The sequence below is a fragment of the Natator depressus genome, chromosome 1, assembly GCF_965152275.1.
Source record: "Natator depressus isolate rNatDep1 chromosome 1, rNatDep2.hap1, whole genome shotgun sequence".
Classification (NCBI taxonomy): Eukaryota; Metazoa; Chordata; order Testudines; family Cheloniidae; genus Natator; species Natator depressus.
Window position 1 is genome coordinate 192,113,714 of NC_134234.1, and position 27,142 is coordinate 192,140,855.

Genomic DNA, 27,142 nt, shown 5'->3' on the forward strand with positions numbered 1-27,142 from the left:
ATGTTTACTCAGATTTCCTACTGCAGTTAATGGAAGCCATGTGAGAACAGAACTTCATCCTTTCAGCAAGAAGACGATATAAAAAAGGCTATGGACACTGGCTGCTACCTTGTATCAAGCCTTGCTGACTTAAAACTGAACAAACATGTTTATCTTTCCCATCTGAAAATTCAGCCAGTTCTGTCTGCAGGGCATATGTTGCAACACAATATCAAAATAAGCACAGCTTAGAATCAAACTAAACGTAATTCCTTTGGTATTAAGCAGTACAGTTGTAGCCACATGCAACCTAGGATATTACTTGTTCTTCACTACTTATGTTAAGCAATCTGTTCCACCTTGCATTTTGCTGTGACATTTTCCCAGGCCTGAAGAAGAGCTCTGTCTGGTCTCTGACACCAACATAAGTTGGTCCAATAAAAAATATTACCACACCCGCCTTGGCTCTCTAACAGATGGTTTAGACATAAAGTAACTCAAGCACAATAGTGCTAGTGCATGGGAATTTCTAAGTGAAATTGACCAGTGTAGTTTCATTGTCTAAAATAAGTGAAATGCAAAAAGAGATCCACATAGCACAAATGAAGAAAAACTAAAACTGAAATAATTTTAGAAGTGTAACAACCTAAAATGTGAAGAGCAGCACTGTTGTTACTAATACAGTTTTGCTTTGCTACTATTTTTATAAATCATTTTTACGAAAAACGATACAAGCCTTCGTCACCCCCACGCATGGAAAAACTCACAGTACAGAAGTCTAGGGGGAAAACGATCTTAGCAAGTTTTTCCTCAATATTCTTCTCAGATTGTTCCCCTGCACTGAATGAGGATCGGGTTTGCCCACTGTGACAGGCATGGCAATTTTGTGAACCTTACAGAATTAATTTAAACCTTAGTGAATTAAGTTTAAACTCCAGGCCTACACTACACACTTACTTTGGTATTTCTATGTCGCTCAGGGATGTGGATTTTTTGTTTACTGACTGTAAGCCCCGTGTAGACAGCATTATGTCAGTGGGAGGGCTTCTCTCACCAACATAGCTACTGCGCTCAGGCAGGTGGCGTTATTAAGCCGACGGAAGAGCTCTCTCCCTGAGAGAGAGAGAGAGACACAGAGACAGACTTTCCAGCTTACACAGAGCTCTTCTTCTGGTCTGGGAAGGGTATGCAGGAGATCACTGCTAAATACAAGGTGGAACAGATTGTTTAGCATAAATAGTTAACACATATTTCAAGGGACCATTCAAGGTAACACCATTCCAGTCACAGGGAGGAAAGGAGGGAGAAAGCAGCTGGGGCAGGGTTGTTATAGATTGTTGTAATAATCTGGACGGGTAATAATATTACTTCACCTACCCTAGAAATCTCTAGGAGGAGGGGTATGAAAGTTCACCTACTCCAGTTATGCAAGAACTAACCTTTTGAAGCTTTGCCCTGAGGGGGTCTGCTGATCACCTGTTATAAGAGGACAGATCTAACCCTCCCAAAAAATGTATATAGAAGGAACTCTCAGATTCATGACTGTTCTTGTTCTGAGCAAAACGAGTTATGAAATTGTAGCCTCAGGAAAACCCCTGGGTGGGTTTGATAAACTGTTTACTGGCCATAGTCCTTGTTTGCAGCAGGGAGTGTAGTTTTTTTTTTTATTGTTTAATTAGTTTTTCCCATAAGACTTTTACTTAAGAATAAATGTGATCAGTTAGAAAGAGCAGTTTGTGACTTAACTGTGGCAATTTCACTATTTAATGTCTCTGAGGAGAATACTAAAGCAGGCCTGCTTAGGTGAATTCCCCAGGAAGGGAATACACATTATAGGTAGGGAGCTGTGCAGCTGGAAAATATTTTGGTCAAGATGGAGGGAGACTACGACAACTGGGGAGGAGGAAGCCTGAGCGCGGTTACCCTTGCTGGACCTCAGAGGGGGTAATAGAGGTGCAGCTGCCCTGAAATGTGACATCCACCACACCTATGGATTTGGGGCTTCTGCCAGAGATCACAGCCATTGGAGCGTGGTCCTGTGCCTGCACACAGGCCTGGGGGACCCCTTGCTTCCCTTCTCCAATGTCAAGCCAGCATAGCTTCACAATACAGACTTCCCCCAACTTGCTGCTGAACCAGGAACCTTATTTAAGGAGCAAGAGAGAGCTGATGGTATATCCGGGGCTGTACAAGGAGGTCATAAGCCACCAGCTGCATTAATTTTTCAGTATATTTATCATGCCTCGCCAAGGCCAGATGATGCTCATGGTGTACTTGTCCCTTGACTTACCCTCTCCCGAATTACAGCTGTCTGGGCCAAAGGAGTACTCTCCAGGGGTCTGGAATGGTACTTGGAATTGGCGGACACTCCGCGTGCCATGTGTACATCTTGCTTAGGGATGTGCCCTCACCTCAGGAAGGTGGATAGTTAGATAAAATAAAATATATATATTCTCAAAGGGTCAAATACTGAAGTTCTTACTTAGTGTTTACTCAGGCAGACACTGACTGTTTTTATGAGGATTTTGCCTGAGTTTATTACTCCTACTGTTGCTAGTACTGAACATTTATTGTGGTAACTCCTAAAAGCCAGAGTCAGACTGAATCCCGGTTGTGACAGGGGCTTCTCACAGATGTGGCTGAGCTCTCCTTTAGGACACTCACCGGACTGCTCTGAGGGGACCCAAATGGTCAATATCCCAAATGCTTTAGCTTGCTGGGGCTGGGCAGAGTTTAGGCACTGTTCCTGGCTTTGGGCCTCTAGGCGCACACTTCAGGTTCACGCCTCATGTCTGACACCCCTCTTGGCAGCAGGGACATCCTCGATCCAATTGCCTCAGCCCTGAAACAAAATGTCTCTCCCAAGGCTCCTCAGCAGCACTTGCACATTTCACCAGAAACCCACCAGAAGTGTGCGCCTTCTGGTTTATAGTGAAAGCCAACAGACACAGACAAACTTTGCACAGGATTTTAGATACAATATTCTCTTTACTTATCGCACACATATGCATAGATCTAGATAAATCAACGCACACAGTGATATATGTTTTCCCTGCCTCTGTTTCCTCACCACTCTGAAAAGTTCTTCATGCACAGGCCAGAATACTCTGTGCAGTCCAATATCCCATCCTCTCCCCACTGTTCACCTGCAGTCTCATCCAGGACATGGAATCTCTGCTCTCTTCTTAACCTCTCTCTGTAAAATGATTGCTGAGGGATCCTCCCTTTTATAACTTGTAGCCCTCTTATCAGGTAATTCCCTTAACAGCCTCATCAGGTGATCAAAATCCCCTACTTGGTGACCAGTTACTGAGTTACCAGCCCACCTGGGATGACTGGTTCTTCTGCGCAAGGCTGAACCTATTGTCTAGGGGGTTCCATTTCAATGGGACAGCATTTACGTTAATGACCCTTTATTGTTATCCCTATGCTGCCCCCCCTTGGAATTTCTGTCCAAGATGGAGGTAAAATGGAGAAAGCAAACAACTCATTCAAAATGGAGTCTGCAATCTGACAAAGTGCACCCCTCACTATCCAACAGAATTTAAAAGCTATACATATATTCCCCAGCTCATCACAGTGCTATACAAAAATACTGTATGTGAAAATCCCTTCTCCAAAATGCTTACAATGTAAATGACAACAGGTAGAATAGAATAGGACTGAGAGCCGGGGGGGGGGGGGAGGGGGGAGGGGGGAGGGGTAGGAAAGAAAAAAGTTTAAGATAAATATAATAGGCTGTTATATTTTTTCGCATCCTAAGAGTTCTAGCTTAACAATATTCCTTTTTAAACAAGCTGTTGCTAATCATCTGTTTCTGTTATATAGTCACATACTCAATTTAAATACATTGGTCATATTTTAAAATAAAAACAGTCATCTTAGAGCGTGTTGTAATCTGCTATACAGTTTGATTACATTAAAGTGCTATTTTTTAAATTGAGAGACAGCATTTGATCCACTAGATGGTGCTAAAGAAATGTAAACTTAAAAGTTACAAAAAATATCAAACTCTGTTAATTTACAAACATGAAGACCAATATTTCATGCATTCAGAAATACTATTGGAAATAATAATCAAAAGTAGAAAGGGGGAACCTAAATTCCCTTTATCCTGCTCGAAAGAATTGGTTTGGGGTGGTGGAAGGATAGTGTACTTTTAATTTTATATTTACAATTCTAATCTTAGTTTCTGTTAAACAGCAAGAAAACTCCTCTTTAAGTTCTTTTCCTCATGAATAGAAAGGAACAAAAGAGCCTTGCTCTTATGTAAATAAGAAGCAAACTATATGGTATATAAACTAGTTCAAGCTCAAGTCAAACAGGCCTTTTAAATTATTAGACATGACAGCATTTTACACCAGATAGAAAAGAAGGAGATTTGCCTGTTCTGCTCATGTACACTTAGTGCCATCATGGGAAAAAAAAATCCCTTTGGGACCCGCATTGTTGTTCCTTTTTTGTTCACTCTCAGACAATTATATCAACTTCTTTAAGTTGCTACGGTAACAAGCATATACTACCAAAACACTCAACAAGCAGCTTCAGGGGTGTGACTGAAAATGGTTATGGAGACTATTTAGGTTTACAAAATTCAGAGTGTGTGATCAATGAGTGGTCTGCTAAAATGAAAGTTTGGACAATTTTGCCTGAAATCAGAAGCCACATACCAGTTTCCCTTGAGATGGCTAAAATAAGATCGTTTGAAGACTAAGGCAATCTCTTGTACAGCAAATTCAGACTAAACTCAAATTATCCAGTTTTGTAGACAATTGTGCATAACAAAAATACATTTGTGTTTAAACACAGAGAAACTGCAATTACACAAAATATAAGAGGACCTTCTGCAAAATTCTCAAACGCCTCCCCCACCCCCAAAAAAAATTGCAGCAAGGAATCCAGGATGCATAAAAGAAGTCTACAATGCAAACCAGCAAAATCACTACAAACACTCATAACAGGAATTAAAGAAATCCCTACAAAACTATTTTAGAAAACTACATATGAAAAAGACATTTTGAAGTTTCTCTTCTGTGTTATTGGATATACTTGTAAGATGCATGGGGGACCAAAAAAACCCCAAACCCTAATAAATATAATCAAATGACACTTTGCAGTATAAAAATCACCCTTACCATTTCTCCAGGGAACTTTCCAGTTTACTTAAGGAGGGAAAAAAAAAAATCTATCCAAATATGTAGCAAATTGCTCCACAGCCTGGAATGGTATGGGGCATGTCCAAGGCCCTGCCACCGGTTCAGCCTCGGGGCGGGGCGGGGGGGGGGAGGAAGCAAGAGCAAGCAGGAAGTACGATTGTAAGGAGCCTTTTTACAGCCACATAAGGCACTTCTTAAACAGCCCTCTGCAGTCATGCAAGGACTCTAAATGATAACTGGAACATGTTCTTTAAGTGAGGACTTATATAGTGGAACTAACATTTAAAAATAATGCAACTGGCATATTCTGATCTCATTTGTTGGTGCAACTCCACTGAACTCATGGAGTTATACCTGTACTGTATAACGAAGATCTAAATCTAGCTTAAAGTGCTTACTTAGCCTACTTTGACTGAATCATTACAAATAGGTTTAAGCAAACCTAGTTGTCTCCTAGGTCAGTTTTTTTCCTCTATGATATCGCAGTGAAGTCACCATGCTTTGGCTGGGACAATACAGTCAGGCTAGTTTGTGTCAGGCTAGTCAGCCTCTCTACACGGGCCTCAATAAGGGAGAAAAAGAGTAGCCTCAGGAAGCATTGTCAGAGGGGTGTCTCAAAGCACAATCTCTTCCCTTCTTCCTGCTTCATAAATAAAGATAACAATCGGCTGCCAACTTAACAAGTTATAACACCTTCTGTATCAGCTCGGCTGCACCTGCTAGCATGTGGGAATGGCAGAGCTTCTATTCCCTGTCTCTCACCAACTACCTGCTCTAGTGAAAAGCAAGTGGCAACGTGGCACCCATTTATTTCTCTGTGATAGGGGCTGGGAGGTTATTACTCCCCTAGTTCCTTGCGTGGACACTAGCTCTTGCATAGCTGTCAAATATAAAGGGAAAGGTAAACACCTTGAAAATCCCTCCTGGCCAGAGGGAACACCTGGTCAAAAGGGACCCTGGCGGCTCCGGTCGGCGGTGCTGCGGATCTAAGGCAGGCTAGTCCCTAGCTGTCCTGGCACTGCACTGCGCCCAGGAAACACAAGTCTGGCTCCTAGGCAGGGGACATGGGACTCCGCATGCTGCCCTCACCCTGAGTGCCGGCTCCACACTCCCATTGGCTGGGAGCTGTGGGGGAGGTGCCTGTGGGCAAGAAGAGCACACGGAGCCTCCTGCTCCCCCAGACCTGCTAGCTGCTTCTGGGTGCACGCAGTGTGGTGCCAGGACAGGCAGGCTACAGCTCAGAGCCCGCACCCCCCTTCTCCAAGCCTGAGCCCCCGCCAAACCTGGATGCCCCTCTGGCACCCCAAACCCCACATTCCCTGCCCCACCCCAGAGCCAGCACCCCATCCCACAACCAGCAGCCCCCTCCCGCACTCTGAATCCCTCGGCCTCACCTCCAGCCTGGAGCCCCCTCCTGTCCCCTAAACCCCTCATTCCCAGCCCAGAGTCCCCACCCCCTCCCACACCCCAAGCCTCTGCCAAGTGAAAGTGATGAGGGTGGGAGAGAGTCAGCCACCAAGGGAGGGGGAATGTAGTGAGCAGGGCTTGGGGCCTTGGGGAAGGGGTGGGGCTAGGGAGTTTGGTTTTGTGCAATTAGAAAGCTGGCAATCCTAACTGAAGCAATGGAAACTTTTGGCAGTGACAGCCTGCCTTAACAATACAAAGTTTAGAGATACATGCTACTACTCAGATTTGCTCTCAGAGATTTTTTTTTTTTTTTAAATACCGTGGTACTAAAATGAACAAGAAAACCCCATGTTCTGAGCCTGAAATAAAGAGAGCACAAGTAACTGGGGGTGCAAAAAAAGGAGGCCATTGCTGAAAATCTGCTCCCTTTGAGTTGTTTTTTTATTTTGTGTACACAAAGAAAACTGTTTTGTGTTTTCATGCATAATTTCTGGTTGGTGAGGTTTTGTTCCTGGGAATTTCGGTGCTGCTACTGCTGTTAATTTTCTATAACCTAAAGAATTAAGTCTCATTAATACAGAGCAGCAGGGTGGTTGTGTTTTTATTTTTTTATTTTTTGCATGACGTACTTTGTCCCTGCTACTCAGCAGAGGTAAATTAATCAGCATCTCCACATCCGAAGCATCCAGAACAAATAGCAGTTCAATATATTTTATACACACACACGCTCACACACACAGCATTTGGTTCCAAAATTTCTAACAGGTCTAAGAATCCCCATCTCTGCACAAGTTTTGACTGCATTTTGGGCAGTCCAGATTAATTTGTGTGTATGTGTAGTGGCAATGGTACAGGGGGAGAGGGGAAGGAGATGCTTGCTTACTGTAAATATTTTATTAAGCAGTTCAGTCTCAGCTGTGAAATAGCAACAGGTATCTTTTCATCTTTTTTTCCCCTTGCTGAGCCCTAGGGAGACTGCAGGCACATATGTAGGGACAAGTATGTAGGGAAAAAATTAGAAAGACCCAGGGGCAAAATGAGATTAAGCTAGCTAGAGAGACATAAAGGGTAACAACATTCTACAAATATATTAGAAGCAAGAGGAAGACCAAGGATAGGGTAGAAAATGAAAGGGGGAAAAACAATAACGGAAAATGTGGAAATGGCAGAAGTGCTAAATGACTTTGTTTCACTTTTCACCAAAATGTTTAGTAGCTATTGGACATCTAGCATAGTGAATGCCAGTGAAAATAAGTTAGGATCAGAGGCTAAACTGGGAAAGAACAAGTTAAAAATTACTTAGACTTAAATGTCTTCAAGTCACCAGGGCCTGATGAAATACATCCTAGAATACTCAAGGAGCTGACTGAGGAGATATTTTGGAGCCATTAGCAATTATCTCTGAAAAGTCATGAAGATGGGAGAGATTCCAGAGGACTGGAAAGGGCAATTATAGTGCCCATCTATATAAAGGGAAATTAGGACAACCCAGGGAATTACAGACCAGTCATCTTAACTTCAATACCTAGAAAGATAATGGAGCAGATAATTAAGCAATTTGCAAACACCTAGAAGATAACAAGGTGATAAGTGACAATCAGTATGGATTTGTCAAGAACAAATCAAGTCAAACCAACCTAATAACTTTCTTTGACAGGGTGACAAGCCTTGTGGATGGGAGGGGGGGGGGGGAAGTGGTAGGTGTGGTATACCTTGACTTTTGTAAAGCTTTTGATACTGTCTCAAAATGACCTTCTCAAACAAACTAGGGAAATACAACCTAGACGGAGCTACTATAAGGTAGGTGCAGAACTGGCTGGAAAGCCAGTCCCAGAGAGTAATCATCAGTGGTTCACAGTCAAGCTGGAAGGGCATAATGAGTGGGGGCCTGCAGGGATCAATTCTGAGTTTGGTTCCGTTCAATATCTTCATCAGTGATTTGGATAATGGCATACAGAGTACACTTAGAGTTTGCAGACAATACCAAGCTGGGAGGGGTTGCAAGTGCTTTGGAGGATAGGATTAAAATTAAAAATGATCTGGACAAACTGCATAAATGGTCGGAAGTAAATAGGATGAAATTCGATAAGGACAAATGCAAAGTACTCCACTTAGGAAGCAACAATCAGCTGCACACCCAGAAAATGGGAAATGACTGCCTAGGAAGGATACTGCAGAAAGGGATCTGGGAGTCATAGTGAACCACAAGCTAAATAGTGAACAGTTGCAAAAAAAGCAAACATCATTCTGGAATGTATTAGCAGGAGTTTTGTAAGCAAGACATGAGAAGTAATTCTTCCACTCTACTCCACTCCACTGGAGTATTGTGTCTAGTTCTGGGTGCCACATTTCAGGAAAGATGTGGACAAACTGGAGAAAGTCTGGAGAACAACAAAAATGATTAAAGATCTGGAAAACATGACCTATGAGGGAAGACTGAAAAAATTGGGTTTGTTTTGTCTAGAAAAGACAGAGGGGACATGATAACAGTTTTCAAGTACATAAAAGACAGTTACAAGGAGGAGGGAGGAAAATTGTTCTCCTTAACCTCTGAGGATAGGACAAGAAGCAATGGGCTTAAATTGAGCAAGGGCAGTTTAGTTTGGGCATTAGGAAAAACTTCCTGTCAGGGTGGTTAAGCACTGGAATAAATTGCCTAGGGAGGTTGTGGAATCTCCATCACTGGATATTTTTCAGAGCAGGTTAGACAAACACCCGTCAGGGATGGTCTTAGTCCTGCCATGAGTGCAGGGGGCTGAACTAAATGACCTCTCAAGGTCCCTTCCAGTCCTACAATTCTATGTATATACACACACATCCTCCTACACCTTCATTTGGTGCTCACTCTAGAAAATGTGAGTGTTTTAATAATGACAATAGCTACCTCCTGCTAAGATTGTGAACTCACTTTTTTGTATTAATAGTGTATTTTTAGGGCAAAGCAGCATGAGTGACAGCTGAGTCGGGATTTCCTGATATAATACAAAAGGCGTTGGCACAAATGTAAAAGCTTTCAGCCTATAATGCAGAGGCCACTAAACTTAAGGGACTGGAGTCTTTTGGGGGTCACATATTAGGGATTGAGATGTCTGAGGATGATCGGCTTTCTGGTAGCGTTACTACTGAAATGTGCTTATTTAACTGCAAACTATATTCTGAAGATACTTGAAGGGAAAAATCAGTCAGATAGAGAGAGGTGGATTCTTATCTGCAAAATCTCTCTATTATGACTTAATTACTTGACTTTCAATAAGGATGAAACACAGTACAATGTGTGTCAGAGGTCCTCACACATTTATCTAGCTCCCAATCTAAAGCTAATTGAAATCAATGGAAAGTCTCCCGTGTACTTCAGAGGGCTTTAAATCAGGCCCTGGTAGATCACCCTCATTTCCAAACCACACGCTTTGGGGACCCAAGCGTCAGCTTATGCTCCTTTATGCTCCTGGGTCTGCAGGCAGAGATGTGCACCCCCTGGACTCCCTACCTTACCCCCCCAGGTCAATCAGCAAGTCTGCCATAGCTACCCATCCCACCCTGCCAAAAGCAAGCATCTCCTCATTTGAGCCACAACAAGCTACTTTCCAAGCTTTTGGCTCTCAGACACTGTCTTATCTTCAGTGTTTGCTTTCCATAGGGTTGTTCCATTCTCTGCTTGCATTGATCTTAACCAATTCAAACAGCCAATCATCAGGCAAATCAAGGGCAATCTGATGTTTTGATGTTAATCTTCTGGCATGATACAGAAAATCCTAGATAGTTTTAAGTGTCCAAGGGACAGGCTACTATCTGCATAAAAAAAAGAAGTGGGGGGGAGCTCGCAATCAAAATCCATTGACAATCTTATTTTCAATACAGTGGGCATACCTAACTCCTCCTATAAAGAGTGTTTACCTGGTTAAAAAAAATCAAAGTTAGGAAGTGACAAAATTAAGGCTGAAAACACATCCTTAACTATTATCCTTTCTGTACATGCATTATAGTTAAAGGCCAAATTCTGCTCTTAGGGTATTTCTAAACAGAAAAGAAAAACCAGTGGCTGGCCTGTGCCAGCTGAATCAGGCTTGCAGGGCTGTTTCATTGCTGTGTAGTCTTCTAATCTTGGGCTGCAACCGGAGCCTGGGGACCCTCCAACCACGCAGGGTCCTAGAGCCTGAGCTTCTTCTCGAGCCCGGAAGTTTACACAGCAATGGAACAGCTCTGAAACCCGAGCCCCTTAAGGCCAAGTCAGCTGGCAAGTGCCAGCTGCGGGTTTTTCTTTGCTGTGTAGACATACCCTTTGTTACTCTGCATTTAAACAGAATGCAAAATTTAACCCACAGATTGTACTTAAAGGATCACAAGCTATTCCTCAATGCAATATGCTGACATATGTTTAATGTACTGTATAGACCTTTACGCATTTACAACAAAAAACAAACCTTAGTATGGCCTAATTCTGTACCACCCGGATAATCTAGTGTTCCGTGTTCATGTTCATTTACACTCAGAGGTTCTTAGTTTTAATCAAAAGCATTTTTTAAAAAGACTATTTTTAATATTTATGAAGATGGGATTCTATTAATATTTTGCATTCTATTTCACAGTTAAAATAATTTGCATATCTTCCTTATCTACTTAATATCAACTGACCTTTCAGTACAGTACTGTTTTTTTTTTTAAAAAAGTTAGACATCAAAATAGAAAAAAAATGTGGGAATATTTTAAAACTTGAAAGGTTAAACACTTACATCCATACTTAGGAATATGAAAGTGCCAGAAAACGACTTTCTGGACAAGTGATTTGATAGAGATAGGAGATAGAGATAGAGAGGCTATATCAAATAATTTATAGCTATACCTTGTTTAAAAAGAAAGAAAAACAGTAAATCTATAATTTGGTGATTAACTAGGGACTGATTGTTAAACGATATCTGGGTCATTGTGAATCTATGCAATCATGCACATTTTTTCCTGTTCAACTTAACAGACAAACCAAAAAGAAATGAACTTTGAAGTTGAGGCTGACACGCTGTACTTATCTTGTCCTGCTGTGCCAACACAGATGAATATATAGCATCATGCGCTGATCACAGACATTTGTAAGATGGTACAATAAGGCTATTTAAGGGGTGTCAACTCAACTTTTTTTTTTGCTCTTTGTCAGTTTGTCTGAAGCCAAACATTCCTTCAATTGCTTTTTTAAAAATGTTAATTTCCCTTGTGGTAATTTTTAATCGTAATTTTAAAAGGAATAAGAAAATACTCTTCGTACGTTTCTAAGAACTGATACAATGGACAATGATGATTCCTTTGGAATCTTTACTGATAATATGGTAACCTCTTTAAAAGGGCCAAAAGAACTGGTTCTATGTAGACAAAAGGGTCTTTTCATGTGGATTCCTTTGCAAGACCCAAACTCAAAATATAGGCTTGACCCTGCAAGGTACTACAGCAAATCCCTTAGGCAACTGCTTAACTTTTAAGCATGTAGGTAGTCTCTGTACTTGAAATTAAGTAGGTCCGTAAGTACTTAGCTCGAGTAGGAACATAGTACTCAGCACCTTCCAGGATCATGCCCCAAGTGAGTGTACTCTTTTCTAAACATTCAATAAAAATATGTAATGCAAAAAAGTTAGTTGAAAACAACAGGGCCAAAGAGAATGTGTTAAAACTCAGTAAGGGAAGAAGGCAAAGCTGTTATCTCACAAAGCAATAAGCACGAACAAATCATCAGACTTTCTTCTAAATAGAAAAAATGAACCAAACACATTAACAGCTCTGAGTATGGAAACAAGTAGAATGGTATTATTATGAAAAAGGAAGTGCTAACCAATACATTGCCGTAAAGATACTATACATGGCAGGTCCTGACCCTACAATGAAGCTGGCATCCTTTGCTATGCACCACAGAGTTATTCATACAATGAGGATGTTGTATTGGGAAATAAAAAACCAGCCCAGCATAACTTGTGTAGAAAAATGATGGGGGGGAGGGCAAATGTAAAAAACAAAGGAAATTCACTCTCCAGGACTCTCAACTACTGCTGTCTTGCTAAAGATTGGCAAAAACACATGGAAATTCCATTGTTACTATTATCTATTTACCACCACTGGAATCCCCTGTCCCACACAGCTTAGAAAATCCCCTCTTCTGTGAAATTTAGGAGCTGTGCAGTTCCTCCCATCTTCCAACTATACAATGTGGGCAGCAGTTTCCCCAATCCCTTTGGACCTTACAAAGTCCATGGGGATGGAGCCAAAAGCTCGTGTGGCACTCTTCATTCAGCTCCTGTGCACTTTACACAAGGTGTACCTCAGGCCCAGCCTAACCCCTTTATAGGTTATGAAGAAGGGCAGGACTGAGTCAAGGCCTCCACAGCTAGTGCACATGTCCACTAGGAATTTAATTCTATAGCTAAGCTATCCATGCAGACACATGCAGCACAGCCATCCCTAGCTGTACACTTTGGCCTAGATCCTACAAATAACTTTGCTCACCTACCTATATCCAAAGGGGAGTTCAGTGTGAGTACTTTTGGGTAAAGACACTCCTGTGCATAAATGTCTTCAGAATTGGGACCTTTATGAGTTTAGGGAGAGAATTCATACAAAACCTATTGCACATAGGCAACACAATTTCAATGTCTCATAACCTGATAAAATCAAAATTATGTTTTTTATGAGAGAACTCAAATTAAACTTCTCAGTGAGGGCTACCTCTAAGTTCAAAATTTTCAAATTTCAAAATTCTACTACTAGCCCGTTCAGCATCAAAGTCGTTAAAAGTTAGTTGCAAGAAAGCTTTCATAACAGCATCCTTCACACCCCCACACTCACAGTTTGTTCTTAAAACAGCTGAACCATTTTTGTGTGAGTCTTAGAAAAATTCCCTGTCCTGGAAAATTTCTGCACAAAAGATGAAAGTTTTTGAAAGTTAAGAGGCACTGAAAACAGATGGTTTAGAGTGGAAACCATTATTCAAAATTAACAGCCATGGATTCTTCAGCTATAATTCCATATACATGAAAAAATATATTTCTTCCATGTTAATATAGTCTTCAAATTTAGATTAAATGCTAAGAAAGTAACTCTGAGAACATATGAACAGCAAAATAGTCTTTCGGACTCTAAACTCAGTTTGAACTTTTCTAAAACTGTGAAGTTATTTCCAGACAATTATGTTTAAAGACTCATTTCAAAAGTTTTAATTGTGTGAAGTCCCAAAATGGTTATGTCCCTTGAAATTTTTGATAGAGTGCCAAAGAAGTGGAGTTTTCTTTTTTAAAATTTTGCATAGTATTACCCCTGAAGAATTCACATTTCCTCCATCAACTGAATGTAATAGTTCATTTGGAGTGCAGCAAATTCTGTGCTTTGAATCAAATCAAACTTTCAAGTTACAAAGAAGCTGCTTTGTGTGTTAGCTTCTGCACACTAAATGAGTAGCAAATACTGTCTTAACTCAGGAGTAAATTTTCCAGATGCAATGTGCTAATGCAAAAAGAAGAATTAATACCAACATAGGGTGGGGGGGAGGGAGAGTTTCTATCCCTTTTTCGTAGGGTACACCAACACAGCAGCGGGGAGCAAGCCTCCCAGCCTAGGCAGACAGACTCACACTAGCTGGGCTCAAGCTAGCATGCTAAAAATAGCAATGTGGGCATTCCGGTTTGGGTGGCAGCTCAGGTGCTCAAGCCCACCTGGGCCCCTTCGTTTGAGCTCAGGTGGCTAGCCCACATCTCTGCCACAGCCACCACATCCACACTGCTATTTTTTGCGTGTTAGCTCAAGCCCTGCTAGTGAGTCCATCTACCCAGGCTGGGAAGCTCACTCCCAGCTGCAGTTGCAGACATACCTTGAAGGCCCAACTAAAAAAAGAAAGGAAAATGCCAAGATCGGTAGTCCTGAAAACAGATCAGCAACGGATTTGTTTGTAGTTATGAGTGCATATTGGTCATTTAATCCACTCCATGTTGACCAGGAATGACAGTGAAACCTACAAAAGCACAGGTGCTGGAACTAGGGGTGCCGGGCGTGTTGCCGCACCCTCCGACTTGAAGTGGTTTCCATTAAATACAGGGTTTCCAGTTTGCTTCAGTGGCTCCCAGCACCCCCACTATATAAATGGTTCCAGCGCCCCTGTACAAAAGAGAAACCAGAAGGCAGTCATTGTGGCTATATCTACACTACGAACTAGGGGCGTGATTCCCAGCTCGTACACACACACACACACTTGCGCAAGCTGGATGACAGCTAGCGCAAGTGACGCCACAGCCACTTCTGTGCTACTGCAAGTATGTGTATGTGGGCAGGGAATCACAACAGTCGCTCGTAGTGTGGTGGTAGTTTGTGAAAGACTTGTGCTTTTGTGTCACATGGGCAGTGAGTTAACAACTTTCAAAGAAAAAAAAAACTAAGGGCCACAAGAAGTAAAAATGTTATTCTTAATGGGTTTTTTTCCAAAGAACATTGACATCAACGGACAGACTCTCCCATGGATTTCAATGAACTTTGGATCAGATCCTACAAACAGGAAACCTAGTTTATACCCAGACTCTAAAAACCAAGCTCCTGTTCTAGGTTTGGTGGGGACTGGTTACCCAGCTTCAAATTTCTGTATGGCAGCTTTTGTTTTGGAGTTAGCTTTCCTCCTCATCAGTGGGATATTTACATCTGAGGAGACAGAAGAAAGTTTTGCATTGGAATTTGATGGCGCCCCTTTAAGGAAAATTTTAATTACATTTGCATTTTATACAAAGTCTCCTGGCACTGTCATACAATCACACACAAAAAACAAAAACATTGCTACACAGTCTTGTTGCTGTTTGAGCATGTAGATTTGTCTTCATGGAATGAAGTTGAAATTTTAAATTTGAAAGCTCTTCAGGATAGGAACCTTCTTATCTTACGTGTTTTGCAAAGCCCCATATATTTATAGCATTATAGGTAGCAAAGTTTAGTGTAATTCCAAATTATCTGAACTAGTTTACTAAATCAAGGTCTTGAATTCCTGGAAGTCCTGCAAAAACAATGTTCCCAGAAGAACTGGGTGGAACCATTTGAAGTGATAGCATTGGAAATTCATGGTCAGTATCATAAAAAGTACTGCATATCTTATAAGAGGTGTGAAATGGAAAAGTTCTCTTTCCCACAATTGACTTTTGAAGATCATTATCAGTAAATGTTTTCCCATCATCCATTTCTTACTTATCTACTATAATGTTTCAGAGGAAAGACCAAATTTTTGTTTTTGTTAATGGTATACATTGATGAGTAATTTTTCAGAAGCCTTTTCCAAAGAGTGTGTCTATTACTGTTGAAACTATCACAAATATCAAAGATAGTAAAGCTCTGTTGGGTCTACTACTCTATCTGCCAAAGTACATATCCTTTGTCAGATGGTTGACGGAAGTAACTGTGCTTTACTTAAAAAAAAAAGAAAATAAACTGTACAGATATTGTATGATTTTACACGTGTTCCATTTGTAAAATAAGTGAATTTAAATGATCAAGCAAAAGTGATACAAGCAACAATGGAAAAAGAAAAGGTGTACTTATGGTACCTTAGAGACTAACCAATTTATTTGATGAAGTGAGCTATAGCTCACGAAAGCTTATGCTCAAATAAATTGGTTAGTCTCTAAGGTGCCACAAGTACTCCTTTTCTTTTTTGCGAATACAGACTAACACGGCTGTTACTCTGAAACCAAGCAATAAGGGAAGTCTCCTGCCATGTGGGAAGCAATGGGGAAATGGTGGACAAAGAAAGAGAGACTACTGAGACAATACTGCAACAGAGTTTCAGCTTCAAAATGTATCTAATCAGGCAAAATGAAAATTCGCTTTCAAGTCTAGTGTGAAGAATTCTGAGGACTAACCTTTTAGAGTTATGCTTCTGACCACTGTAACATCACTCTTTTGCTTTTACAGGGAAGCTGTAAAATCTATTTTTTCCATACACTAACAAACTGTTCCAATTACATTTTCATCTCCTTTTCTGCCTCCACGCACTCAGGCATCAGAGTGTGGTTGCTATTTCTGCTTTCTCCTCTTGGCTAAGATGACTCTGCAGTTCACCTCCCAGAATATATTTTATTTTTTAAGTGACTCAAAATCACTCCCAGAATGTACTTTATTGTTTAAAATGACAAACTATGAGTAACCAATATTTTAATGTTTTCAAAGGACTGAAGATTTTTTTATCAAGTTAAATAAAACTTTGTATCTCAGAAGTAGTAATTGAAAATCCCTGTAGATTCTTCACTAGATTAGTTTTTGAAAAAATATTCTGTATTACAATAAATAAGAAAAACAATCCTGTATTTGCTTTTTCATAATTTGATACTGAGATGATGGATCAATAGACCCACAATAGCATTTATGCATAAATGCTATGTAAATAGCATATGTTTTTCATATTGGACTTGTGAAATTTTATTTTGAAGCGATACGGCTAATTACCCTGTCATCATAGATTTGAAGTTAATATAGAGTTGGCCAGTTTCCAAGAAAATCTAATCTCTTGAAAGAGGTGGAGACCAGACTTCTTGACAGTTTTTCCACTTTCTGCACATGTACAGAGAGAAGCTTCAGAGATGTGGATGAACCATGATCTTGCTAATGTAGGGATGAGAGGACAGATGGCAGGAGTAGGTCAGGTTTGCTCAGTGCCAGCTGGACTTCTCTTCAGATCAGGCCATTGAATGCAGCTGGGAGAGAAAGATGTCACAGTTTTCCCCAAAGTGAACATCCCTGTTTTTCTCAGGGATGACGGAAGGCTGCAGGTTTCTTTTCTCCCAACTCTTGAGTTTTTGTCTTTACTTCACTCCTTGCTGCACTCAACTGTCAAGTCTTCAGAGCAGGTGTCCTGATTTTTGCTGCCCGTGGGGACCAAAACATTCAGAAGTGGAGCATAGGAGGAGGATTCAAGAGCGTTATGAGACAAGTCTTTCCACCCCCTAACCCTTAGAGAATGTATTACTCTTAAAGTAAAAACTCCAACCATCAAAAGAATGAGTGGAAAAAAAAAATCTTTGTTTCTTTCTTTAGTATGTACTGAAACATTTTCAGCACGTTATTAAAAGCTTTGTTTAGTTGATGATTAAAATAGACTTATGAAAATTAAATGTTGCTCCGTGAAATGCGCCATTTTGTTCCATGCAAAATAGCATAGCCTCATCATAAGTCCTAATAATTTATAATGCAGTACTGCTTAGGGGCCTCACTCATACTGGGGCCCTATTATGCTAAGCATTTCACAAAAAACCCCATACTAAATGAGAGTCCCTGCCTCAAAGAGCTGTAAGTGAAACAGGGAAACGTCCCCTTTCATATATGACAGTTCACACACATTTGTAACATATATAACATGTTGTCTATGTATAGGACATAGGTCCCTTCCATATGGGTCCTTTTGGATTTTGTTGATTTCTGGAGGTTTTGTGAAGGTCGTGGGGGGTGGGGGATGAGAGGTCAAAATACCACTCTGACCTAAAACATACTCTTCTCCTGGGAGCTATGCCATAATCTAGAGAATGCACATCCTGTTGGCTCCTAGGTTCCCCTCTTTCATTAAAACATACGAAAGAAAAATATACTAATTCAAAAGGGCTACAGCTTTTGAGATTGGCATCATTGTGTCTTCCAGGAAAGCAGTAAGGATAGTTGTGGGGGCTAGAATACATATGGAGCCAGCAATTTCTATGGATCCTGGATCCCTAAATCCACATATTCCCAGTCAAATACATGGAGGGGCTCCTTCTTCATGTTCTCCCAGCCAACAACAGAAACATAGCTATGTCCTATTTTCCCCCACTCTCTCTGCTTCTTCCATACACTACAACTGATGTGGAAGAAAAGCATGGGAATTGGATAGGTAAAAAAAGGTTAATATTTATATTCACTGACCTACGCGTAAGACATCTCAAATTCTTTCAATAAAGAGTGGCATATAGTAAAGGTTTCATAATCCCTTAACAAAAAAGCATTTTGAGTTTCAGTGACTGAGTGACCTATACCTTCAAAAGTGTAGATGCACAAATACTCTAGAAAGGTTAAAACATAAGTAATTGGCACCTCAAATGAGAAGAGAAGGAAAAGAGAAAAGAAGAGTATATTTTTATAATTCCTTTCCTGTAGTTTTATATCAACTGAAAATAAAATATATCAGAAAATAAGGGCAAAGGATTATTTTGCCAAACATCTGAAATCACAGAACATTCTTGTTAATGAACAAGCACCACAGTGGAGGCGAGTGAATTGTAGAAAACAAGATTAAAAAACAAAACAAAACCCAAAACGCCCAAAGAGGTGACAAAAGTCAATTTGTAAAGTCATACGCTGTTATAGTCTCTAATCAGAGAAGTCTCAACATAAGAATGGCCATATTGGGTCAGACCAATGGTCCATCTAGCCCAGCATCCTGTCTGGTAGCAGCTAGTGCCATATGCTTAAGAGGAAATGAACAGAACAGGGCAATTTGTTGAGTGATCCATCCTCTGCCATTCAATCCCAGCTTCTGGCAGTCAGAAGTTTAGGGACATCCAAAACATGGGGTTGTATCCCAGCCCATCTTGGCTAATAGCCATAGATGGAATCTATCCTCCATGAACTTATCTAATTCTTCTTTAAACCCAGTTATACTTTTGGCCTTCACAACAACATCCCCTAGCAATGAGTTCCACAGGTTGACTGTGCACTGTGTGAAGCGACACTTCCTTATGTTTGTTTTACACCTGCTGCCTATTAATTTCATTGGGTGACCCTCATTGTACTATGTGAAGGGGTAAATAACACTTCATTATACACCTTCCCTACACCATTCATGATTTCATAGATCTCTATCATATCTCCCCTTAGTCATCTCTTGTCTAAGCTGAACAGTCCCAGTCTTTTCAATCGCTCCTCATATGGAAGCTGTTTTATACTCCTAGTCACTTTTGTTGCCCTTCTATGTACTTTTTCCAGTTTTTATATATATTTTTGAGATGGTGTAACCAGAATTGCACACACTATTCAAGATGTGGGCATAGCATGGATTTATATAGTGGCATTATGATATTTTTTGTCTTATTACCTATCCTTTTCCTAATATTCTGCTAGCTTTTTTGATTGCTGCTGCACATTGAGCAGATGTTTTCAGACAACCATCCACGATGTCTCCAACATCTCTTTCTTGAGTGGTAACAGCTAACTTAAACCCCATCATTTTGTATGTATAGTTGGGGTTATGTTTTCCAATGTTTTCCATTACTTTGCACTTATCACCATTGAATTTTATCTACCATTTTGTTGACCAATCACCCAGCTTCATGAGATCCCTTTGTAACTCACTGTAGTAAGCTTTGGACTTAACTATCTTGAGTAATTTTGTATCAACTGTAAACTTTGCCACCTCACTGTTTGCCCCTTTTTCCAGATCATTTATGAATATGTTAAACAGCATTGTCCTAGTACAGATCCTTGGGGGACCTTGCTATTTTCCTCTCCCACTGTGAAAACTGACCATTAATTCCCATCCTTTGTTCCGTGTCTTTTAACCAGTTATTGATCCATAAGAGGACCTTCCTTCTTATCTCATGACTGAGTCCTTTGTTTAATAGCCTTTAGTGAGGGACTTCATCAAAGACTTTCTGAAAATCCAAGTACACTCTAAATCAACTGGATCGTCCTTGTCGACACCTAAAAGAATTTTAATAGATTGATGAGGTATGATTTCCCTTTACAAAAGCCGTGTGGTCTCTTCCCCAACATATTGTGCTTATATGTGTGTCTGTTAATTCTGTTCATTACTATAGTTTCAACCAATTTACCTGGATTTAAATTAGGCTAACTGGCCTGTAATTGCCAGAATCGCCTCTGGAGACTTCTCTCTAAAAAAAGATATCAATGTTATATTAGCTTCCCTGCAGTCATATGGTACAGATGAAACACCTGAAGTATTTTTCAACAACATTTTTAACATTTTATCACTCACTAAGCTGTGACATGATCAACGTTTTCTATGATTGACTGACTTGTTACCCCCATCAAAACACACAAATTTCTTCCATTAACCACCAATGCAGCCTTGAACCACTGAAAATTAAATGCGTGTCAAGATACAGAAGGTGTGCGATAATAAATGCCCTGTGAAAACAATATCCCCCAAGATAAAGACGAATCTGTCAAAGCTAAATAAAAATGCTCACTAAATTACAAGACAACTGGCCAGGTGAAAAGGATGTCACTTAACGGATGGTGATACCATTAACTTTTAGCATTTTAATCATTTCATTTAGCATTTTAAATATAATATTCAGCTCCATTCTAATCTGGCAGTGCACCTCCATTAGGCCTAATCTTACCAGGAGTTTCACACAGCTGGAACTCCACATCCATGTACAGTTTACTGTGAGATCAGAGCCTTAGTAGTTATAGAACTGAATCAGCTATAACTCTGTAGCTTATACCACTTCTCAATCTGACTCCTTTCCATCCTGTCAAACGTTGTTTAGGGCATAATCAAGGCTCCGTCATCCCTGTCTATCCCCTGAGGTGATCTCTGTATGTCCTTTATGTTAAGTCACTTAATGAATATTAATACTGTTCTGTTGTCCACCATGTCCCATTTTTTCTTAGCACTTCCCGCTCTCACCTTGATCCTAGGCCTTTCTTTTTCCAGCTCTTCTATTGTCTCTCCTTAAGTCCTCCCCAGCTCTCAGCCTTTTGGCTGTCTAGGATCCTTTTCCTCATCTTCCTCTTCTGGATGACTAGCACTGCTTTTCAATAGGATTATTTTATACCATGCTCATCAGACCTCAGCTACTTCAAATCAACTGACAGACCTGCAAGTTCCCAGAGATCTGTGAATCAGGTAGGACTTTTTTCCTTCTCCATGCAACGCCACCAAAAACAAAGATGCTGCAGGCCAAATTCGGCCCTCAGTAGAGTTCCACAGTTGTAAGTAATTGTCCTTAGCCAAAACAAATTGTCCTAGGAGGTATGCTCCCTTTGTGTGGCAGACATGAGTACAATATGCAGAAAGGACAGATAGTGCCATTTTTACATAGGCTCTTTTCAGAGAAGAACTTTGGAACCTAAAGTTTCAAAAGGGTTATTTTAATATACCATAAATGAAAAAGTCATCTTTGGTCAACAACCATCAAAAATACCACCTATGGGTAGTATATCTTCTATTCTTGACAAGTGTGCTACTTCCATTAACACTCCAATGAGATTTAATCACCTAAAAGCAAAAGAACACACTCATTCCTATCTACCCTGTCAGCAAAGTGAACAAAAAACTGCTAGGTAAGAGCAAAGTGTCCTGTCAAGTACATTTCTATCATACATTCCATTTGTTCTATTTATTTCTCACATACACTCCAGTCACACTTATTTCAACTCCCATCCTTAAAAAGGCCCTTAAAACCATAGAAAAAAATAGGAAACTTGCATCTGCTAAATAAGCAATGTGCAAAGAATATAGTCTTCCAGAAATAAATGCAATTGACTCAGTTAAAGTGAAAAACATGAAATACAGAATAAATTCAAAAAAGCCTTATAAAAAAATCAAAACACTAAACAGAATGCAGGAAGTGTAGATTGATCTTTCTATCATTCTAAGCAGGCTGAATCAGCTCTATATGCTTTAAATGGAAAATGTCTATCCTCTCTGTGTCCAAGCAAATGGAAATTTCACTTTTCTATGTCATGGGGTGGTTCTGCTAGCAATGGGGGCCCTGCTGATGCTGGCAGGCTTTTGGTTGTTATGACTGTTTTCCAACTACACTTTTTACCGATAAAGGGATATGACACAAAGATGTAGATTATATTAATATAGTCCAATCGGAATAATCAACAGTTCTTTGCTACCTGGAGACAAACCTCATCATTATACTGAGAATATAACACCACAGGTAAAGAGAACGCAAAAAAAAGCTCACTGAAAGTATAATGATGTGAGTCAGGCTGGAATCCGTATGCTTTATGTTAAATAAATGACAGACTGCTCCTTTGAGGGCCTCTTTAGATTTAAGGGGCCCTCACAGACAACGTTTTTCAAATTTCACAGATGCCTGGAGCTGGCCTGGTATTGGCAACCGTCTCCAACTGAATGATGATGAACTGAAACAGATGTGTTCCATCAGCGACGGGAGAAAAACACAATTTCACCTTTTATTGCTGAAATTTGCCTTTCTTTTTCAGATCTGAACTAACAAGATGAACAGAGAGGTGTGCTGTGGTTCAGGGCAACTGTATCCGCATTTCCACTCAGTGGTTCCGCCGGGGTACCCACTGTCAATTTCCAGCCTCCCAGCTGCTGCTCTTCTGGGTGGAGACCCGCATCTCGCTCTCATCTGGCCAGGGTATGTCCAGCCCGAACAGCTCCCTGCCTCAACTGTGTTATTCCCAGCAAAGGCAGACTGTCTAAACAGACCTGCTTGCTTTCTCTTCCGAGACTGATAACAGAGCGATTGCCACTGATCTAAGTTACCACCCAGTTCTTTCTAAGCAAACCTGTTTTTATCTTAAGATAAAAGCACTACAAACATGAAACACGAAAAACAATAAAAAGAACCTACATGCATGCTAATGAGCTTACCAGGCATGTCCCCAACCTTGGGGTTTCTTTGTGATTACAAGTTGCCAGAGCTTCTCTCAGAACCACCACAGTCTCAAGGCCTCAGTAGACCAAGACCTTTCAGTCACCCCCCTGAGGACTGGGGTTCTCCAGGGACCAGGGATCCTGTCTGTTTGCTGAATCAGGAAGAAAGCCCTGAGTCAGGTTAAAACCCAGGCTTTTATCCAAAAGCCTTTTCTTTTATCTATTGGTATCTGGAGAATCCAGTTTGAACTAGTATATGCATATCGCCCCAGGAAGATGGCTTCAAAGGCTGATAATGGTTGAAGTACATTAGCATCTCCCTGCCCTACTAGAGAAGGTACATAAAAAGCCACAACATTTACAATTGCATCTTTAATACAAGGTACCCCAAATGTATTAACCCTAATTCAATAATTTAATTTTATTTTAATATTTTAGTTTAATTTTATTCAATCAAGTTAATCTTAATTCCATATGGGTTTGTTCAGGATATTGTCAGTCTGTCAGCAGGTGCCAACAGCATATAACTATAGTACTATGATAAAATGGGTTAGGTAAATTATAAGAAGGCACACTTTTGATTGGCTGCTGACCTTTCCTGTGTGTGTGAATTCTTTATTATAAAAAAAAAGTTCATAGCAATGAAAAAGGCAAACAAACAATACCAATTATCAGCATAGCAGGAAAAAATAACCAAAGTTATAGATTATAGCTTCTTATTCATGGTTACTAATGTACTATTTATAGTCTGTAATTAAAACTAATTTTATATGCAATTATACTGCCAGTATCACATCGATAACTAGTATTTTCAAAGTAGATTATAACGGAGATACATCAGTATGAAAAAATTTGATTAAGCTGTTCTAAAAGCAGTACTATAAGTTATGGGATGGAGTACAGTGATACATAAAGGCATAACAGATAATTAAAAAAAATCCAATCCTGCAAATGTTTATGCACATGCTTAAACTTTCAGCCTGAGTGGTCACATTAACTTCAAGACGGGGGCATCAGTTTTACTAGCATATGCCATCACACCTTGAAATGGCATGCTTCACAATCTATTATTACTCTTATTTGTATGGCTGTAGCCCCTAGGGACTCCAGCCATAGTTCAGGACCCCATTGCATGCCTGGATTCTGTGGATAACTGGAGGGGGCAATTCTCCAGAGTTGTCATTCTGGTACCTTTCAGAAGCACTAAACCAGTATTTTTTTTTACAAAAGTACAAAATACTAGCTTTTAATCTATTTTCAAATATCAATAACACATTCAAGAATATGAATTATGCTGTAACAGCACTACAGGCCATGAGTCTTGAGGACATACATAGTTGTACTGCAATACACACCACTACCAATTTCTTATATTACTTAAGGTGATATGCACAAAATTTAATTTACTTGAGAAGCGATACACACGAGGATCTCATTAATCTGCCCCTTATAACTTACTACTACACTGCTGTCTCTCCCATCAATATCTCAGCTAAGATTTCATAGTAGAGCAGTTCTCATATATTACTAATATTTCAGTACTCTTGCTTTGTGGGACCCACATGTTGGCCTCCCTAAAACACCAAGGCTAAGGTATTATTCATATGGACTTTGACCATATTTGAACAGATCTGGAAATTCTGTATATTTTTATGCCTTGATACTGACAAGCCTTTTTACAGTAATTCAGTGGGAAACCAATGCCATGCAGCCAAGATAAAAATGACTTTCCAAAGTTATACTCCTCAGTTGTCATTTTAAGAGACCAGGATCCTTGTAAAAATTTCAGTACCAGATTGCTTGAAAGAAAAGAATAGAGGGATGGCATAAGGGGCACACGTGCTATTGAATCACGTATATATTCCACTTCTGGGGGAATTCTGCGCCACTGCGCATGCGCAGAGTTCATGTCCCCCGCAGATGTCTTTGCTTCCCCGCACAAAAATGACTTTCTGACAGGGAAGCAAAGGGACACTGCAAGATCAGTCACACACCACTCCTTAGCTGCGCAGGTACAGTGTTTCAGGCACACAGAGCATCCAGCAGAGAGGTAAATCACCACAGGGCTGGGGACACCCCAGCCAGTGGCTCCTACCCTGAGCCAGGATCAGCTGTTAGTTCTGGCGGGGCTGGAGGCAGGAGAGGACTGACTTCCTCTTCCCCTGCAAGGAGTGGCTGTGTCAGACCCACCCCAGAGACCTCCCCCAGCTGTAGGAAGCTCACCATCCTCCCCTGCTTCCTGCCCCCCTCACTCCTCAGCTGCAGGGGACAGGTCACTGTACAGGGAGCTGCTCCCCCATCCACCCAAACCCTGTGCATCTGGACCTGCCATATCCAGACACCCCGCCAAGCCTGATCCTCACTCAGAAGCCCCCTAGCCCGCCATACCCAAACCTCATCTCACTGAACCTCAACCCCTGCCCCCTTGCCTCCAGAACCCCATGCCTGCACCCAGATCACCCCCTCACTGAGATCCCTACACTCAAACCCCCACCCTGACAAGCCTGAGCCCCCCACATCCAGACCCCCATGCCACTGATCCCCAACTAACTGCACTCAGACCCCCACCCCACCATGTCCCACTCCCCCAGAACCCAGACTCCCCTGCTGAGACCCCCACACCCAGACCCCTTTGTTGAGCCCCAAGCACTTTCACCTGGAAGCCCCTGCAGAGCCCCATTGCCCCTGTACCTGGAACCTCCCCAACGAGCCTCTGTGCATCCAGATCCCCCAACACCTACACACACCCCACTGAGCTGCCTGCACCCAGACTGTCCCACACAGAATCCTCTCACCCCACACTGAGCCCCTCCACACTTGGATCCTGCCAGGTTGAGCCTGCCTGCCCTACACCCCTTGCGCCTGGGGCAGGGGGCAGGGCCCCGGGGTGTTTCAGGGGCAGACCCACGCCTTATGCTGTGCCAGGGTCAGGCACAGCCTCACCGAGTTCATGTCCCGGGGCTGGGGAAGCTGCAGGGTGATCTCCCACCTTCGTACAGCCAGTGGCCTGTGCTCCCCACTTCCATGCTGGAGCCTCTGCATTTATTTATTGACAAAAAAACTTGCAGAATTTTAAAATATTGTGCACAGAATTTTTAATTTTTTGGTGAAGAATGCACTCGGGAGTAATATTCCCAAACCTAAATATCATTTGGTACAAGACATCTACTTTTTGGTCTGCCTTTAATTGGGCCTCCTTTTTTAACCAATAATTTGGCTGACTCTTGTTATTTACAGCTGCAATTTAGGCCTTTTAGATATCTAAGTAGTTACAGGTTCAGTCAGGTACATAAATGTCATTGGTCTAAACTGCACCCATAAATATTTGCAGGCACTAAAAGGGAGGCCAGGTTTTGGAAATCTAGCCCCTTAAGTACCAATCTAGAAAATGTCCTGAGAAGCATCTGTGCTATGACAAGCACCCATGTTGCAGAGGTTCTTCGGTTATGCTTCACTGTTGGGTCACTAATTTGTAGGTAGAACATAAGAATGGCTATACTGGGTCAGACCAAAGGTCCATCCAGCCCAGTATCCTGTCTACCGACAGTGGCCAATGCTAGGTGCCCTAACAGGTAATGATCAAGTGATCTCTCTCCTGCCATCCATCTCCACCCTCTGACAGACAGAGGCTGGGGACACCATTCCTTACCCATCCTGGCTAATAGCCATTAATGGACTTAACCTCCATGAATTTATCCAGTTCTCTTTTAAACCCTGTTATAGTCCTAGCCTTCACAACCTCCTCAGGCAAGGAGTTCCACAGGTTGACTGTGCGCTGAGTGAAGAACTTTTTCCTTTTATTTGTTTTAAACCTGCTGCCCATTAATTTCATTTGGTGGCCCCTAGTTCTTATATTATGGGAACAAGTAAATAACTTTTCCTTATTCACTTTCTCCACACCACTCATGATTTTATATACCTTTATTATATCCCCCCTTAGTCTCCTCTTTTCCAAGGTATTAAAACGTATTTCATTCTCATGACTAAAATGTAATCAAGGCCCAACTAAATAATTCCCTAGCCTTGATCT

General features: G+C 41.1%; 1 protein-coding gene across 6 annotated transcripts in view; it reads right to left on the reverse strand.

Moving 5' to 3' along the window:
- Window positions 1–27,142, reverse strand: part of ALCAM (activated leukocyte cell adhesion molecule) — a 166,328-nt gene that overhangs the window by 50,489 nt on the left and 88,697 nt on the right. Inside the window, exon 1 of one of the 6 annotated variants that reach the window (XM_074973028.1) lies at window positions 5,115–5,137. The exons of the other annotated variants lie outside the window; for them this stretch is intronic. The gene's annotated coding sequence lies outside the window, so the exon portion shown is untranslated. Of the gene's footprint in view, window positions 1–5,114; window positions 5,138–27,142 lie in introns of those variants that run through there. 6 annotated transcript variants of the gene reach the window in all.